Source organism: Euleptes europaea, chromosome 6 (genome assembly GCF_029931775.1).
Source record: "Euleptes europaea isolate rEulEur1 chromosome 6, rEulEur1.hap1, whole genome shotgun sequence".
In the NCBI taxonomy this organism is placed as follows: domain Eukaryota; kingdom Metazoa; phylum Chordata; class Lepidosauria; order Squamata; family Sphaerodactylidae; genus Euleptes; species Euleptes europaea.
In genome coordinates, this window is record NC_079317.1 from 103,303,658 (window position 1) to 103,322,078 (window position 18,421).

An 18,421-nucleotide genomic window follows, 5' to 3' on the forward strand; every position below is an offset into this window, starting at 1 on the left:
AGAAGAGCTTGTGAGGAGTTACTGCCTAGAGCTTAGTTTTGTATCAGCCCTCGTTCCTGGCGGAACATAAATACAGCCCTGTGTCTTCAGGCTGGAGGTCCTGCAGGCTCAGGTAGCAGCTATTGCCCTCTCGTTTGCCATCAAGCCGATCTTTTATTTCATAGACTCATAGAGTTGGAAGGGGCCACCAGGGTCATCAAGTCCAACCCCCTGCACAATGCAGGAAATTCTCAACTACCTCCCCCCCCCACACCCCCAGTGACCAGAAGATGGCCAAGATGCCCTCCCTCTCATCATCTGCCTAAGGTCACAGAATCAGCATTGCTGACAGATGGCCATCTAACATCTTCTTAAAAACCTCCATGGAAGTAGAGCTCACCCCCTCCCGAGGAAGCCTGTTCCACTGAGGAACCGCTCTAACTGTTAGAAAATGCTTTCTAATGTCTAGCCGGAAACTCTTTTGATTTAATTTCAACCTGTTGGTTTTGGTCCGACCTCCTTGGGCAGAAGGCAGATTTCACTCGGTAGGTGTAGAAAGTCCCAAGGTGCTGTAGCTCTGACTGCCCAGGGAGCTGGCAGTACCAAAAAGAATTGTAGTTCTCTTGGTTGATAGTGCAGTTCAGGTCCAGGGTTGTCTTCTGCAGCAAACCAGCAAATACTGGTTGCTGAGTCACCTTCACTGCAGAGGCTGAGGAGAGAAAAGGGCATAAGATCAGCTGGGAATGCAGGGAAAGGCCTTTACCAAGGAAAGGGGAAACAATGGGAGAAGTCTCCAGTTTGGTCTACCGTAGAAGGGAAGAAGCATCTGAATGTGTGATGAGACCCAAATCTGCCCCTGCTGCCCCGTACCCAGAGGTGTACCACACTGCAGGGCCAACAACAAGGAGATGGGGGAAAAAGCTTCTGCTGCAGACATCTCAGCGTTGGACTGACTGCTAGTGAGCAGGAAACGGATGTTGCTGATTTCCTGTTCTCTTCTTCTCTCTCTGGTAGATTCTGCTTTGTGTGTGTTTGTGTGTGTGATGGGGACCAGCAGAAGGGTGTTTACAGTTTGGAATAGATCATCAGCAAAAGTCAGTTATTTGCTAAATATGTAATAAGTACACTTTTTAGAAATAAACTATTTTTGTTATGCTTTTGAGCAATTATAGATGGTTAAGGTATACTCTCTGGGGTAGTATATTTATTTTATTTTATTTTTTTAGTGACGAACCAGTGTGTTTCAGTAGTTGTATCATGAAACTAGCACACCTTTGTCTTTGGGAAATATCTGAATTAGAAATGGGAAACGTAAACAAAAAGTTCATCTTTTCAAGCATTTCCAAGGCCTCCTGAGGAGTAGCTGGAGGGCCGCAAGCCGGTCCTGCTTTCTAGGCTCTCTGAAGTGTCTTGGGCAGGGGGGGGGGGTCCCCTGCCAGACCATTGTCACCTGAGATGAAGAGGCTTCTGCCACAGCCACCTGGGCATTGCACAGCTCCCATCAGTGGAGAGAAAGATGGACAGATGGGGCATCCGAGCAGCAACATGGCACTGTGGCGTGGCAGCTGCATATGTGGCATGGAAAGGTCATGCTTCCTCTGTATAAAAGTGTGGTTTTACCTCCACTGTGCATCTTCATGGCAAGACTGTTTTGATCATGAAGAAATGCACCAGAGGTTTGGCAGGGAGAGGGCAGAGGTCGCAATGCATGCACGTGATTAACGGGAACTCTTTATAGAGTTGTGGCATCTCCAGTTTTATGCAACAGGGCATTACCCAAGCCTTTGTCATGGCTACCAGTGGACAATTTCAGGGTTTTATGTACCTATGGACTGGCATATGGACAACTGACAGTTTGCTTCCTCCCCCTTCCCCCACTAGTTGGCAGTTTGCCATCTGGAATTATAAAATGTCCAAAATCTTCACCCACTTCTATGAATGTCCTCTGAGTACAGTAGTGTGCTCCTGAATTCTTCATCTTTTGAAACCATGTAGATAACAATTGATTAAACTCAAGGTTTTAGACATTTACTCGCATATTCTGGGCAACAAAGCTCAGAAACTACTACTTTCCCATTTTTGAATGCAATTTTTTTAAAAGTTGCTTACAAACAGCAAAGCACACAGCTCTTCCTGCAGAGTTGGTAGACATTCAGTTGGAGGCCAGTATTGCTGCCCTTGCGCTTCACAGGCCTTCTTTATCTCCAGTGAAGACTGGAGCTTTTCTGCTCTGTTTTTATAAATATAGTGAGAAGAGAGACACTGGACAGATGCTCCTCCCAGGCTGTAGAGAGAGAACAATCCACCCCCCTGCCCCAGTGCAGGAAAGTTGTTTCAGAGAGGCACATCTATCTCCATGTTTGGAACCTCCAACTTTCATTTTATGCACTCAGAGATTTTGCCCTGGCATGGCTTAGTCCTCTCCCCTTTACAGATGTTGTACCTGGGATGTTTTTGTAACATTTGTGTGGTTTGAAGTTCCTATTTCTGCTGTGCTGACATCCCAGTCCCCTGTGCACTGTAGCTTTACAGGTTTCACCAGTACAAGCCAAGGAGAGGAAAGTTTCCTCCAGGGTGTCCCATAGTGGCCCAGATACAAGCTTCCCTCTCCCCAGAAACCCATATAACCTACTGTTGAATGATTTCTAGTTGAAGCAGATGAGTCTCTTAAATAAGAGCTAGTGTGATGCTGTGATGATTTCTTAGGGAATCCTGCCAAATTTCTATCAGTCCCTTGTATTATGTTTCCTGCTAAAGGCTTCTGCTCCATTTCCAAGCCCTTGGGGGATTGATCTGCTATTCTGAAATGGCAAGCACTCCCAAGGGCCTTCTGTTTCTCTTGTTCTAACCAAATTGCTAATCAATTAAGTAAGTCAATACATCACATCTTGGGTTGCCAAGTGAACAGAAGAAAAAGCAGCTGGCCTTGCATGATCTTGTCAGTGTCAGTTCTGAACCCAAGTGAAGCACGTGGAAGCTTGGGGTTATGAACTGGCAGGTCAGGATGTGAAGAAGAGCTCCCCCCCCCAGCACCTGTATCTCTGCTGCCCAGCTCAGGTGCACGGTGGCTGCTTTTGAAGTTTGCCTTGCACCTGGGAAGGCGACACAGGAGGAGGAGGTGTGGGGTGGCAAAATGTGTTCAACAGCAGATTGATCTGCAAAGGAGACAGTTTCCCATGTACTTAAAGCATTGTCACTTGATAATGTTTGTAGCTCAAGCTGCTTTTAAAGGTACAAGAGTCAGGGCTTGTAAAAAGAGTAGGCAACCGTCCAGTGTGACCTGAAGTATGAGAAGCAGAAGCTTCTGGAGGTGGGTTGGGGATGAAGCTGGTCTTGGGAAATGTCCATGCATTTCTGAAATCAAATAGGGAGATGTGGTTACTGATAGAAACTTGAAAATATAGTTTTCCACCAAGTCACAGCTGACTCATGGCAACCCTGGGCCAAGAGATAAGCAGAGCTGGTTTGCCATTGCCTCTGCATAGAAATCCCAGTCTTCCTTGGTGGTATCCCATCCAAGTACTAACTGTAGCAGACCCTGCTTAACTTCCTGGATTCTCCTGGACTTCTCTGGGGCTTTCAATACTTTTGATCATGGTTTCCTTCTGGACTGCCTATCTGGACTGGGATTGGGAGGCACCGTTCTGCAGTGGTTCCAGGGGTAACCAGAGGGTAACTTTCAGAGGTGGTGCTGGGGGTCTGCTGCTTTGGCCTGTGGGGTCCCACAAGGTTCCATCTTGTCCCCCATGCTCTTTAATATCTATATGAAACTACTGGTTGAGGTCATCTGGAGATTTTGGCTGGGTGTGGATGACAGCTCTATCTCGCACTTCCAGCTGATCTCAGGGAGGCTGTAGAAGCTCTGAACTGATGCCTGGAGGCAGTTTTGGAGTGGATGTGGGCTAATAAACTGAAGCTTAACTCTGACAAAACGGAAGTGGTACTGGTGGGTGGAAGGTCTGACACAGGATTTAAGATGTCACTCTCCTTGAAGGAAAAGGTTTGTAGACTGGGTGTGCTGTTGGACCCAGGTCTGCTGCTGGATAAGCACATAGGAGTGCCTTTTACCATCTTCTACTGGTGTGCCAGCTGAGGCCTTTCCTGAGCAGAAAAGATCTGGCCACTGTAGCACATGCCCAAGTTACATCTAGATGAGATTACTGTTATGTGCTGTACATGGGGCTGCCCTTGAGAAATGTTCGGAAACTTCAGTTGGTACAGAATGCTGCAGCCAGGATATTGACTAGAGCGGGTCTTTCCACCCAACCTTGGGTATCCAGCTATAATCACATTTATAACATAATTTAATACCATCAGTGGCCTAGTCTGAAGAGCAGCTCTGGATCTACAGGACTGCATCTCCCAACATGTTCTGGGGAAAGATGATGCCACCCTGCAAATGGGCAAGATCAACAGCTGCTCACGCCTGAGCATTGTTTGGCGCCCACCTGGTGAAATGGCTGCCCGACCGAGTCTGGAAGACCCCCATAAGCTCATCAGCCACTGAATGTGCAAAACTGAACTGTTCAGAAAGCCATTTTAATAAAGGGAGCACTGTTGTGGTTTTAATGTCTGTGCGAATTTTCTAGACGGGTTTTTCAATTGTATTTATTGTGTTTATCATTTTTAACTGTCTGCTTGGTTTTTCGTTTTTGTAATCCACTTTGAGTCTTGTTGAGAAGGGCAGACTATAAATGAAGCAAGCAAGCAAACCAATCTGTCAATCAATTAGTGGTTAACAATGCAGATCTCTGTACTGGGATGTGCTTTATCCGCGCACTGTGGACTTAAAAACAGTTGATTTCCATTTGTATGGTGCCTACTGTATAAAACCTACTTAACCTTCTATGATGCACCCCCTTTTGAACTACTTCAATATCCCACTCTCTCAGCCCGACCATATATGCAGAGGGAAAAGCGTTGGCCTGAGTGTATTTGTGAGGAGATTCTTTTCCTTCTCCTCCAGTCCCACACCAGTATTTACCTCAGAGAGAAATATGGCCCAAGAGGCTTTTTAACTTAAACAGACAAAACAGGGAAGTTTATTGAACAGAACTCACAGAGATTGATTTTCAAGGAAAAGGCAGAATTAGAGGGAAACTCAAAGTCAGATTTATCTACATAAGATTACTTCAGAGATAGCTTAGATGTTTTCTTCACTCAAGTTCCTTCAGTTCTTAGTTTCACGCTTACTCAGATTCAGACTCTGTCCCCAGCCCAGCTCACAGGAGCGAAGGACGTCTGAGTTCCTTTCCCTCCTCAGAGAACTCACAGAGGTTTGGGGGAATATCCCAAATCCCTCTTCCAGTCCTCTCTGACTACCCCACACCAGTGGCTGCAATCCTCCACACCTCCCTGCTACCGGAATAGTGAAGTGCCTAAACTTCCTTTATGGGAAAACATACATTCTTTCACATACTCATAGCTTTATGAGGTGCTATGCTCAGGTATAAGAGCATAACATCAGGCACATATATATTCTGCACACATACGTAAAGGCACTGCCCCATGTATAAGGGGCAAAAGAATTAATCTTTGGTTCATATTCACTAGTGTGTGAATATGAGTTAGCATAAGCTGGCAGCCATTGCTATCAGGTGCCAGTGAGATCATCCTTGCGGGCCTGGTACTGCTAGCTGGCTTAACAAGGCCTAGCAGTGATTTAAGACACCAGGGCCGTGTCCACACTCACCATTTGCGCCGCCTTCTCATGCGCGTTTCCCCTGCATGTCCGCACCTCATGTCACGCGAAGGATGTTGGAAGCGGCCTCGGCGCACGATTTCTCCGCGTTAACAGAAATCGCATATACGGCGATGTAAATTTAAAAAAGCCGTTTTTCCCACCCGAAGCCTGGAGTGCGATCTGAAAATCCACTTTATTTCTCCCCTCGCTGCCATCCCACAATCCCTCAAGCCGAAAACTGGCCAATCACATTTTTCCCTAATATCCGCGCGGAGTGTGCCGCGCATGCGCATTTCTCGGGACGAGGGCTCCGCTGTGATGGCGGGGGCGCTTTTCGAGAAAAAATCCGGGAAAGGGCGATAGGTGGGTACAGAATTTTTAAATCGTTTTGGAATCTGCTGTGGTGAGCGCGTTTCTGTTGCGGTGTTATTTGCTAATGCGTCAACGGGCCAGGAGTGTCAGATAAGAATGTTAAGTTTCGGTTCTTCATTATGGATCATATGGCCACCTAAAGTGAACGCCTTAAGACCACTTTCACTGAATATGCTAATGATTGTATATACACGAATCTCATGTGTATTAGCTCTAATGTTCTACGTAATTGTAATTAGCGCTGTCCATCCTAACGTCTATAAAACACGATGTATTCCTTCGTTCTGGGTGGACGGTTCTGACGCTTTTGAGAACAGCTCCACACGCGCTGCTTCTTTTATTGGCCTCATAAAAGAATCGCTTACTCCTGATAACCTCTCCTGAATTACTTTATTGGGCAATTGAAGGTAATTGAGGCACATCATTTGGCGCCCCACGTTATTATTATTGGGGGTAATTGAGGCATTTCAATAGCTCTACCTCAGAGACTGATTCCCCTTTGTGACCTGAGAATGGGCCCTCAGTCTCTAACCCAATTCTCACCCCTGTCACGCCCACAGGCTGTGTGTGTTTCAATAGCTTCGGCTTTAACAGAACCCCTCAGATTTCAATAGGGCTACTCTGGAGAGAGTACTCTGGAATCTGAATTGCCAAATGAGATTACCAGTCTTCAGAAAGGCAGACTGCCAAATATACTATAATTTGGGTCAAATCCAGTGGAGTCAATGATAGTGCCTGGGAAAGTGTTTGTACTGTACATTAAGTAAAAACTTCACATTTCTAGCCTGTTGGGGGCAAGCAGTAGTACAGTTGGTCAGTGCTAAGGTTGAAGCATGGAAGTACATTATTATTATTATTTGCTGTCAAGTCATAGCTGATTTATGATGATCCCATAGGGTTTTCAAAGCAAGAGACATTCAGAGATCATTTGCCATTGCCTGCCTCCATGTCGCAACCCTGGTGTTCCTTGGAGGTCTCCCATCCAAATACGTGCCAGGGTCAAGGCTGAGAGTGGGTGACTGGCCCAAGATCACCCAGCAGGCTTCCATGGCACGAGTGGGGATTTGAACCTGGGTTTCCCAGATCCTTGTCCGACACTTTAACAACTATGCCATGCTGGCTGTCTTGGTGCTTTATTACAATTTTGAATGCATCATCTGTTATCATAAACAAGGAGGGGGAAAAAAAGGAACTGAAATCTGGACACCTGTTCTTTGTGTATCACATCATACCCTATCACAGTTTTAAAATTAGAGAGCTGTGTAACAAATATTTCTCTTTGCAAGACAATAACTCATTTATTTTTTAAATAAAAGAACTACTTGTTGCTTTTCATCAATCTAGAAATTGATTCTGTAGGCAGTAACTGGGATGAGGTATTATTGGGCAGGGTGAAGCAGTATGGATGTGGCTCGAATACTTCTCTCTTGTTGTTCCATTAATATGGCTCAGGTTACTTACCATAGCCCTTTTCAAGCATTCTGGTGCTTCCATCTTTCGTACTGGGTAAGCACTTCACGCATGATCCTCTCAGTATGTAAAATTGCCATTTTGTGCAAAAAGGGCAATGTGCATACTTTGCAGCTTTGGTAGGCATGAACAAGTACCTGGAAAAAAACAGGTTTCAGGTAGTGTGTACTGTGGCTAGAAAATATGTGCACTACCCATTTCACATAAAATTGCAATTGCACATACTGAAAATATCACACATAGTGTGATCTCCCAGCATATAAGCTAGGAGTGTCAGAAATGCAATGCCTGGCAAGGATTCACATTTTAAAAGATGCTAAACAACATTTTTTTTTTTTACTTCATTTGTACTATGCCTTTCTTTCCAATGGGGATCCAAATTGTCTTACATCATTCTCCTGTCTTCCATTTTATCCTCACAACAACAAACCTGTGGGTGAGGTTAGGCTGAGACTGTGTGATTGACCCAAGATCACCTAGCAAGTTTCCCTGGCAGAGTAGGGATTCGAATCCAATACCAAAAAAACAACAACAACCAATAAGCAGAATTAAAAGCCAACAAAATAATAGTTTTTGCCTGCTGCCTAAGTGTTGGCAGTGTAGCTGCCAAGTGAACATTTTTGGGGAAGTTCTTTCAGATTCAGTTCCCTTATAGAAAAGGCCACGGGTCCAGTCATCACCAGTCTAAACACAGAAGGTGGAGGTGTACGGAGCACGGCCTCCAGTGATGATAGAAGTGAATGGGTGATTTTGCATGGCAGATACCCTGGCCTCAGACAATTATGCAAAGTATTCAGATCCTGCATTTTGAATCCTGCCTGGAAACAGACTGCAGGCCAGCAACGTAATTCAAGACAGTGGCAGTATATTCTTAATGGCAAATTCTGGTTAGTAACCTGACTTCTGCATTTTGAACTTGGTGAAGTTTCCAAACAGCATTTGAAGGCTCCAGGGGCATTAATCTGACCAGATCAGTGAACTACTGGGCACATGAGGATTTTTGGTGTGTGAGTCTCAGCACTAGAACATTTGGTCACCCCTGTGACATTGACAGCCTGTGTGTTGTGTTGGCATATGCCAATGTTGAGAACCTCTACATGGTGTTTGCATACTGCGTGTATGATTCTGTTTGAACAAGCTGGCAAGGCTGCTGTTGCCTGCAGGTGATGTGACTGCTTACCTACGACAGAGCATGTGTTAGCAGCAGCATGTGGGAGAGGCAGACGTATTGCCTGGTGCTCAGTTTTGTATCAGCCCTCATTCCTGCTGCTGTCATTGCGGCACATAGATATATCATAGCGGCACATAGATAAACCCGCCTCAAGGAGCAGCTATTACCCTCTCATTTGCCATTACAGTTGTCTTGGTTAAAAGTGCAGTTCAGGTCCAGGGTTGTCTTCTATAGCAAGCCAGCAGACACTGGTTGCTGAGTCACCATCAATGCAGAGGCTGAGGAGAGAAAAGGGCATCGTATCAGCTGGGAATGCAGGGCAAGGCCTTTACCGAGGAAAGGGGAAACAGTGGGAGAAGTTGCCAATTTGGTTTACCCTAGAAGGGAAGAAGCATCTGAATATGGGGTGAGACCCAAATCTGCCCCTGCTGCCCCATACCCAGAGGTTTACCATGCTGCAGGGCCAACAGGGAGAAGAGATAGACAGCAAAGAGCCCAAGGTGGGCCTGAGCTTGTGCTGCAGGCCCAGCTTTGGGCTGGCTGCTAGAGGATAGGAAACGGATGTTGCTGATTTCCTGCTCTTTTTTCTTCTCACCTAGTGTGTGTGTGTGTGTGTGTGTGTGTGTGTGTGTAACAGGGACCAAGAGCAAGGTGTTTACAGCATGGAACAAATCATCAGCAAAAGTCAGTTATTTATTAAATGTGTAATGAGCACCATTTTTATAAATATTAAAAGTATTCTTTGTTGTATATTTAATACATTATAGATGGTTTTTAGTGATGAACCAGTGTGTTTTAGCAGTTATATCATGAAATTAGCACACCTTTGTCTTTGGGAAATATGTGAAGTAGGAATGGGAAATGGAAATCAATAAGTGTGACTTTTCAAGAATTTCCAAGGCCTCCCGAGGAGTGCTTGGAGTGTAGTAAGTTGGTCCTGCTTTCTAGGTTCTCTGAAGTGTCTGGGGGTCACTGCCATCTGAGAAGCTACAAAGCACATTTCCATGACCTTGGTGCCCTCCTAGTGGTGGGGCAAGCCCTTCTGACTCTTGGCAGGTAGTCGTGCACAGTGCAGCATTCACTGTGGCTAAGGAGACTTTATTTTTACACCCCTCAGTTCCCCTCTTGTTCCATTATGCTTCTACAGAATGCCCCTTCTAACACATCCGATGAGACCTAAGTGTTTCTGTGACTTCAGGGAAATGACATTAGACTTCACCTGAGATGCTCTAAACTGTATTTACTAACATGGAAATATTGTCTCTTGCCATGGCTGCATTTGACTATGGATGCCTACCTTTTCCTGGCAGGGTTCATGTATTATATTATTTTGATTGTATTGCTTTCTAATGTTGTGACCCAGTTTTATTGCATTACTTATTGTATGTACTGTTATTGTATGTACTGTTTTTATTGCCGTGGCTTTGATTTTGTAATCTGCCTTGAGGCTCAGGCTATAAATGAAGTAAATAAGTAAGTATGCCTTTATATGCTGCATAGTGGCAATGAGGCATCTGGTGAAGTGTTTTACCTGCATGGAGGGCGGGGGAGGAGACTGTAGTTGTTGAATGTTTGCTACCATGCAATTGATAAATGAACCTGGCCAGAAAAAAAAAAATGTTGCCTATTCTTAGCTGTGATTGAATGACTATTCTGGCTAAATAGTGAATGAATGCATGGGAAGTCCAAGGGATTGCAAAATGACAGAAACAAAGTTGCTGAAGTAACCTGGCCACAGACAGAGGAATGCTGTTTGGAAGCGGATTTTTAGTGGCTGGTCCTGCTAGGCATATGGCCATTGCTAGAAAAGGATGTTGCCATCATTGGCCTATATGTTTTCCTGTCCTTGCATTAATCCTCCCATTGAACTCCCCTTATCACTTGAAGGACATCAGTACAGTTTGAATTTGTGCCACAGAAAGTGTAGATCCCCCAGAATCAGTGTAATTTTTTCTTCTGGATTGGTGTGTTTAACATTCAGTGATACCCATAGATAATCATTTAGATGAACAAACTTGAATGTGTTGATGAAGAGAGGAAAATTTGCTTCAATTTATTACACTTAATAGCTTAACAATTCAGGCTGCAATTAGAGTTGCTAACAAGCCTGGAGAAAAATGTCCTGTCATTTTAACAGAAGCTTAAAGGGATATTATTAACCATGTGATATGATTTACCTCCAGGCTACGAAAAGCTTCCTCTGCCCAGGTCCATGCATTAAGGGTCTGTTAAAATGAACAGGATATTTGTCTCCAAGAATAGGAGCAACCTGAAGCTTTTAGCAAAACTAGGAGTATAATCTTTGGTTGGTGCAATTAACAATGGCTCTGATCCAGCTAGCTAGTTGTGACTGCCTGATCCTATGCATGTTTACTTGCAATCTAGTTTCATTCATTTCAAAGACTTTGGAATTTTGTTTGCATGGTTACATGGAAGTAAGCCCTGCTGAACTAAGTGGAACTTGGTGCCAAATAAACATGGAAAGAATCAGGCTACATGTCCCACTGAAACCAATGGAACAAGCTCATTAGGACTTAATAATGACTATATCAGTGTAAATGTGGCTAATTAGTTGCTGGTTAAAACTCCCTGACCACAAACAGGGAAACTCCTGAGACAGCTGCTGTTGTGAAGGCATCACAGATGCACCAGCTCCCTCCTTTCTGCGCCAAACTCGATGGAATGTACATTTATCTGAAGATAGAAGATATTTTGTGTCTCAGGGTAAGATGACGATGGCATTTTTCACCATCAGTAAGAACCACAGGCACCGGAAACTGACAGTGCTAGGGTGAATTCAGAGTCAATACATCTTTAAAATCTGGCTCTCTCGTAAGTGATGCATCTTGAATGGGTTCATTTTGAAGCAGGTTTTTTATCATGCTTGCTATAATAAAGCAAAGGATATATTGCACAGCGGGAGAAAGATATTTTTAAAACCTTTTCTAGCAATGCATGGAAGGCTTATCTGTTTTTCTTAGATGATCCTGGAAGAAAGGGAGAGCATCTGTCTCCACTCTCAGGTTGCTTATTTCTACCACAGCCTGATCTTGTTCTTCCTCAGCTGTGGCCCCTGCCCTCTGAGCAGCCTCATCCAAGCGGTCAGGGAGGTTCCCACACTGGCCTGTTCCCAGTGAAGCTGCCCTGCCTAAAAGGGCTTTTGATAGCGGGAAGCCCCTGGTGCCACTGTTATAGCAGAAGGAGGAAATGCAAATAGTTGTTTACCTAATGGTTGTTAATGCTTGCTTTAACTGTTTCAAAATACAGGTTTCTGTAAATCACCATTGACAGAGGAATATAAACATTTCAATAAACAAATTCATTAAATAAAAGATTTAAGCAGGTTGAAATGCCCATGCACTGATAAATGACAAGAGCACAAGTGCCTATTTATTTATTTATTATTTTTTATAATAAGATTTTTACCTCAACTTTCTACTCTCATAGGGCCACTAAGACAGCTAAGAAATTACAACATACCAATTAAAATCTTATCTTAAAGCCATTAAAACCAACACACAAATACATCATTAAAACCAGAGCTTAAAATAAGGACAAAAGATAAATACAACAGTTCAACCCTTGGAGATGAAGAGGGATCACTGAAATAATGCCAAGCGAAACAAAAAATCTTCACCCATTGGAGGAAGATGGCGACGGAAGGGGACAGATGAGTTTTCCTAGGGTTCCAGAGTTCTGGTGTCATTACGCAGTTCCAGAGTTTTGGTGCCTCTCCTGGGTTGCCACCCTTCTAATCTCAGAAAGGGCCTCCAAAGGTGACCTGAAGCAGGGCCTCCAAAGGTGACTGCAGTAGTTGGATAGGTTCATTGTAAACAGACATGAGAGCAATCCAGACATATTTTTACTGGTCATTTGGCAATCTGCCCGCACCCACTCACCTGGATGGAGGTGTTGGTACTTGTCACCTCCTGCTTGGTGTCCTCTTGCTGCACATGCATTGTAGGTGGCTGTTGGGCAGCTGTTATTTTAGAAAAGTGATAGAACTGATTGGCAGAGATGAAATTTTTGTTTGTGATCATATTTTCCTTTATTCAAATGTAGAGTAATGGGAGGAGTGATATAAATCAGGAAGGGGGGTTAAAAGCGGTTATTATACTCTATTGAGAACCATCTGTAGTTTTCATATTGTTTAATATGGTTTGATATTTATTGATTTTAAATGTATATGTATCATGGTTTTTTGTATTATAGTTTTAATGTTGTTACCTGCCCTGAGCCCGACTCCAGCCGGGGAGAGTGGGATCGAAGTCTAAAATAATAACAATAATGATAATGATAATAATAATTTAAAAGCCCAACTGCATCATTAGCTTTTTTTTAAAAAATGGGAATTTGTCATCAAGCTCATGTGGCAATAACACCTTAAAAGACGTCTAAGGGGGGGTTAAAATGGGTGATCTTGGGATGGTCATTATGCAGTCTAGAGTTCCTTGGCAGGCCAGAAGTAATCTGTTGACATGAGCTGACATATTCCTGTTCTGGTTTGCAATGTGGCAAAGATGAATAAACACCATAATTCTTGAAGTAGTAACAGTCTTGGAAAACCAGCCTGGTGGCAAAGACAGGTTTCTCCCCCTCCTCCTCAATTTCTCCAGGAAGAATGAATGGTACCAGAATCAGAAGCTGATTTACATCTGAACTCCCTGATACAAACAGCTTTATTTTTCTTGCCCTGCCCCACTTCTTTCCCTCACGGTTGTGGGAGTAGCTCTGATCAAAACTCCAAGGATCCTCATTTTTCTTTAAATATGGAGAAGAGTGTTAGGTTTGGATCAGGCAGCAACACTGATGGGGAGGTTAACCCTTTCCCCCAATGTATTACCCATGGTTCGGTAAAGAAAGGATTCCAACAGGCAAGTGTTGGGGGAAACAAGGTATACGGTTTTATTAAACAAAAAATACACCCTTTTACCCAGGCTAAGTAATCTTTAAATAAAAATAACCTTTTATCCAGGCTGAGTCTTAAATAAGGATGGGAAGTTGTCTCCTGGGAGGCAAGCAAGCCGCTTCTTCTTGTCTGTCTCTGGCAGCCGTCCTGGTTCTCCAGACACTCTCCTCCTGGCTGGCTTCTTACCTGAACCCCTGCCCTTCTTTTAACAGAGAGTGAAAACTAACCTTTTCCCCCATCACCAGGTGCTCATCATTTACAGTGCTGTGTGAAAGTTTAACTCCCTAATGACCTGAGACTGCTCTCACATGGGGAAGGGCTGCATAGATCACCATCTACGTCCTCGTAATTACAATGGTCTTCCGCAGTTTCCACTACACCCAGATAAGTAGTTCAACCCAACCCGCTTTTAGCCCTAGTAAGGGGGAGGGGAATACAGGTTTCTAGTCCTCATGTAAACCAAACAATGCTGCCAGCATGCGACTGGAAGTGGACTCCAAAGTCCAGATGGAAGAGTGGTACCCTCTATCACCAGATGCAGTCTATATACATTTGTACAAACCTGTTTAAGAACGTTTTCCTTCCTCTCCCAAAATATTAGAACTTATGGGCATTAAATGAAGCTGATGGACAGTAGATTCAGGACAGACAAAAGGAAATACTTGTTTACCTAGTGATTAAAATGTGTAATTCACAGCCAGCGGAGGCTACAGCCACAGACAGCTTTAAAAGGGGATTAGTCAGATTCATGGAGAAGAGGTCTATCAGTGGCTACTAGCCATGGTGAGTAAAGGCCTCCACATTCAGAGGAAGTCATCCTCTGAATACCAGCGCCAGGAGGAAGCCTCAGAGGAAGGCCTCAGTCTCTGTGCCCTTTTGTTGGACATCTAGAGTAACTGGTTGGCCACTGTGTCCAGGATGCTGGACTAGATGAATCACTGGTCTGAGCCAGCAGGGATCTTCTTAAATCCCATTAAAATCACTTCACTTCTAGGTATTTGTGTGCAAAGAAACTGGCATTTATTTACAAAATTCCACGGTTAGCTTAAAAATAGGAAAGTTTCTGTCTAGTGCTCTTTCCTTTCTATTAGTTATTAAAGCCTGTGGCATATTTTCTCTGTGGAAAAATTTGGGAAGTGGAGAGGGAATTCATGGCAGAGCACTCTCTTGGATGTATTTAATATGAACAAATTTTAAAAGCATAAGAGGACTTCTTGTAGTTACTTTTACATACCTCCTGGTAGGGATTATGTAGGTGATCCTGGAAAATCTGTTCCCCTAGCTTTCTTGTATAGTGCCTGTGTAGTTTAAACTAGGGCGGGGGGGGGGGGAATTCCAGGAATTAATGGGACTGTCAGAGTTACAGCCATCTAAAACCATTAATAGTTTTAGAATGGTTAAGATAGTTTAGGATTACACTGCAGGTGTCTAAGTCGATTTATTTCAGAGCTCCTTAACCCCATTTGGACCAGTAGAGTGGGTTGTGTGGACAGAGAAGACACCTGTCTGTGCACTAAATTATCATTGCTATAGAGAGCGGCGGGTCGCAAACCTTCGAGATGAGAAGGCTGCCTGCCTTGTCAGCCCGTGGAGGAAAAAGCACTCTGTGCTTGCTCAGATGTACTCTCTCCTGAGTTACTGGGTAACACACTGCAGGACCGATTGGCGAAGGCTATTCCAAAAATTCAGCCGTAGGCATGTAGGACCACGATCCCACCTCTATTCTGCCAGACTTTCCCCTCTTTACTGCACTGTATCTCCGTGAGAGCCCCTCTCCCCCCAACACTGGGCTGGGAGAAGGACGCCCAAAGCAGTTTGACTTCTGCCCGGCAGGAAAGGCCACCTGGGCGGCGTGGGGGGATCTGAGCCGTGCCCTCCAACGCGCTTTTGCCCGAGAGTACCCTGTTGGGACTCGCTGCTGCTCCGCGCCCTTCCGAAGCCTCTGCGCGCCTCCTCCATCTGGCGCCGGGAAGAGCTCGCCTCGCTCCGAGCACAGGGCCAAGGCTCAAGCGGGCCCTGCTAAATGCTCTGACTGTCCATCCTTCATGCAGCCCAGGTAAGCATGTATAGGATTGCAGCCACAGAGAGCATTCCTATGGACATTTACTTGACAAGCCACACTAAAACTGAACTAATCACAAGAGGTGTGTGTATGTTCTTTAACTCGCCATGGACTTTTGTGCACCTGGGAAATTTGCAGCAAACTCGAAAGCAATCAGTTGGGCCAGTAAAAGAGACCACTGAGGCGCTCCTCTGTCTTTGACCCTCTCCCAAATCTTTTTACTACTCTGGTTTTACCCTGGAGCGTGTACTACACCTGCTGCAATTTCAGTGTGAAGTGCTTCCCTATCTGCATATGTTCAGTTACTTCTCTTTGCCCCTGCCTCGACCTAAGAGGGAGGGAGGCACAGAGATGTTAGCATCTGGAAAAGGTCGCCCTCCGCTCAGTCCCACCAACTTGGCAAGAAAAGACTTTACTACTTTGATTCTCCCCGAGGGGCCACCCTGGGCTGCTCAGAATCTCCCACCGGTGATGAAATCGGAGGTGAACTTCTGTGCTCTGGTGCGAAGCAGCACAAGGAGAGTCTCCCTGCAGGACAATCACAAGCCACACAACAGCATCACAAGAGAGAGGGGGAAATGGGAAGTTATCCTGATGGGGTTTGGGAGTGGTGGTAAAGCGGTCAGTCGTCGCCCCCCCCCCCGCATTTGGAAAGAAGCCGCATCCTCTGCGCTGAAGCCCCTGCTCTCAATCCCAGATGGCATGCAGACCCTGCTGTGATTATTCTCCACTAGGTGAAATGGGCTTTGTACATGCTCAGAAGTGCTCTTTCTCTTGCCACGTACATAAGAACATAAGAAAAGCCATGCTGGATCAGACCATGGCCCATCAAGTCCAGCAGTCTGTTCACACAGTGGCCATCCAGGTGCCTCTAGGAAGCCCCCAACAAGATGACTGCAGCAGCAGCATCCTTCCAGTGTTCCACAGCACCTAATATATTCAGCATGCTTCTCTGATCCTGGAGAGAATAGGTATGCATCATGACTAGTATCGGTTCTTGTAGGTTATCCGGGCTGTGTGACCGTGGTCTTGGTATTTTCTTTCCTGACATTTCGCCAGCAGCTGTGGCCGGCATCTTCAGAGGAGTAACACTTCTCTGAAGATGCCAGCCACAGCTGCTGGCGAAACGTCAGGAAAGAAAATACCAAGACCACGGTCACACAGCCCGGATAACCTACAAGAACTGATGAACTCTGACCGTGAAAGCCTTTTTTTTTTTAACTAGTAGCCATGAATACCCATTTCCTCCATGAACATGTCCACTCCCCTCTTAAAGCCTTCCAAGAGGAGGCACTGGGTTCAGGGCTAAACCCCGGCGCCAATGAATCCCAGAGTCTGTGGTTACAGCTTAAAATCAGAGCGTGGCATAAACTTCAACATCTGTCCCTCCTTGCCGGTTCCATGATGCGGCTGGAGCTTCTGGGAAAGGTACCTGGTGGAGCAGATGAGCCTTGAGGCACATGCTCAGATCAGCTAGCCTGTCTCTTAATTTATGTACTTAATTTATGTGCTGTAAATCTGCTAACTGATCCTCTCTATTCACAACCGTAGCAATCAACAGTTGAGTATTCCCACTCTTTCAGTGCTGTAGGGCTATGGAATATAGGTAAAGGTCCCTTGTGCAAGCACCGGGTCATTCCTGACCCATGGGTGGCGTCACATCCTGACATTTCCAAGGCAGACTTTGTTTGCGGGGTGGTTTGCCAGTGCCTTCCCCAGTCATCTTCCCTTTACCCCCAGCAAGCTGGGTACTCATTTTACCGACCTTGGAAGGATGGAAGGCTGAGTCAACCTTGAGCCGGCTACCTGAAACCGACTTCTGTTGGGATCGAACTCAGGTCGTGAGCAGAGCTTTTGACTGCAGTACTGCGGCTTAACACTCTGCGCCACGGGGCTCCTAGGTGAGGGCTATGGAACACGTATCACTAAAAAAAATCTAAGCTTAGTCTTTTTCATATTTATTAAGAAGTAAGTAGAATTCAGTGCGATTTAATCCCAAAGTGATTGCCTAATAGTGCAACAACAACAATATGAGTATACTGTTGATATTGTACCATTTTTTTTCCTGGAAGCCCTGCTCCTTAATTTTAAAAGGATGGAGAATAAGCTGTGCCTCCTCGGCCAGGGAATGGCACTCGTTGCATGCTTAGAGGCTTTTTTTTAAAAAAAAATTATAACTTTTCACATTCCTGAACTGAGAAGCATGGCTTTCAGTGCTGATCTCTGGCAGAAATTAAACTCAGGTTTTACCCACCCTTGAGATGCTGAAATTTGGATAACTGAGAGTCCAGAGTGTCCACTGGAGGACTGAATGGGCACTTGAGTTCTCAGAGCTTGCATAGAACATAGTAGGTTGCCTTGTGAACACAGGACAAGGGGTGTGTATAACTCCTGGACATTTACTGATTAAAACCAACTAACTGGTCAAGGAAGGCCATATTAGCACTCTCTGTGTTGTGTGTGGTAGTGAGAGTAAAAGAGAGGCTGGAGCTGGAATTAAGTTTAAGCCAACAGACTGCAGTTTGCTGTGACAGTTGCGAGTTTATTACTCATCACTTCCATCATATTTTAATTATAATAATAGTTTAGAAAAAAATCTGAAATCCAGAATGCCTACAATGAGCATATCATGTCAATTTAGGCAGATCAAGAGAGGGCAGAAAGGGTTGTGTCAGTTAGGGCTGTTGAATTAAAAAAAATTCGGTATAGTTCGGATTCGGCCAAATTGAGCCCATTTAGATTCAGGATATGCCGAAGTCCGAACTCCCCCACTTC

General features: G+C 44.9%; 1 protein-coding gene across 1 annotated transcript in view; it reads right to left on the reverse strand.

Moving 5' to 3' along the window:
- SELENOH (selenoprotein H) overlaps positions 1–17,094 on the reverse strand; it is a 416,044-nt gene extending 398,950 nt beyond the window's left edge. Inside the window, exon 1 of the mRNA XM_056850826.1 lies at positions 17,079–17,094. The gene's annotated coding sequence lies outside the window, so the exon portion shown is untranslated. The remainder of the gene's footprint in view (positions 1–17,078) is intronic.
- Between the last annotated feature and the right edge of the window lie 1,327 nt (positions 17,095–18,421).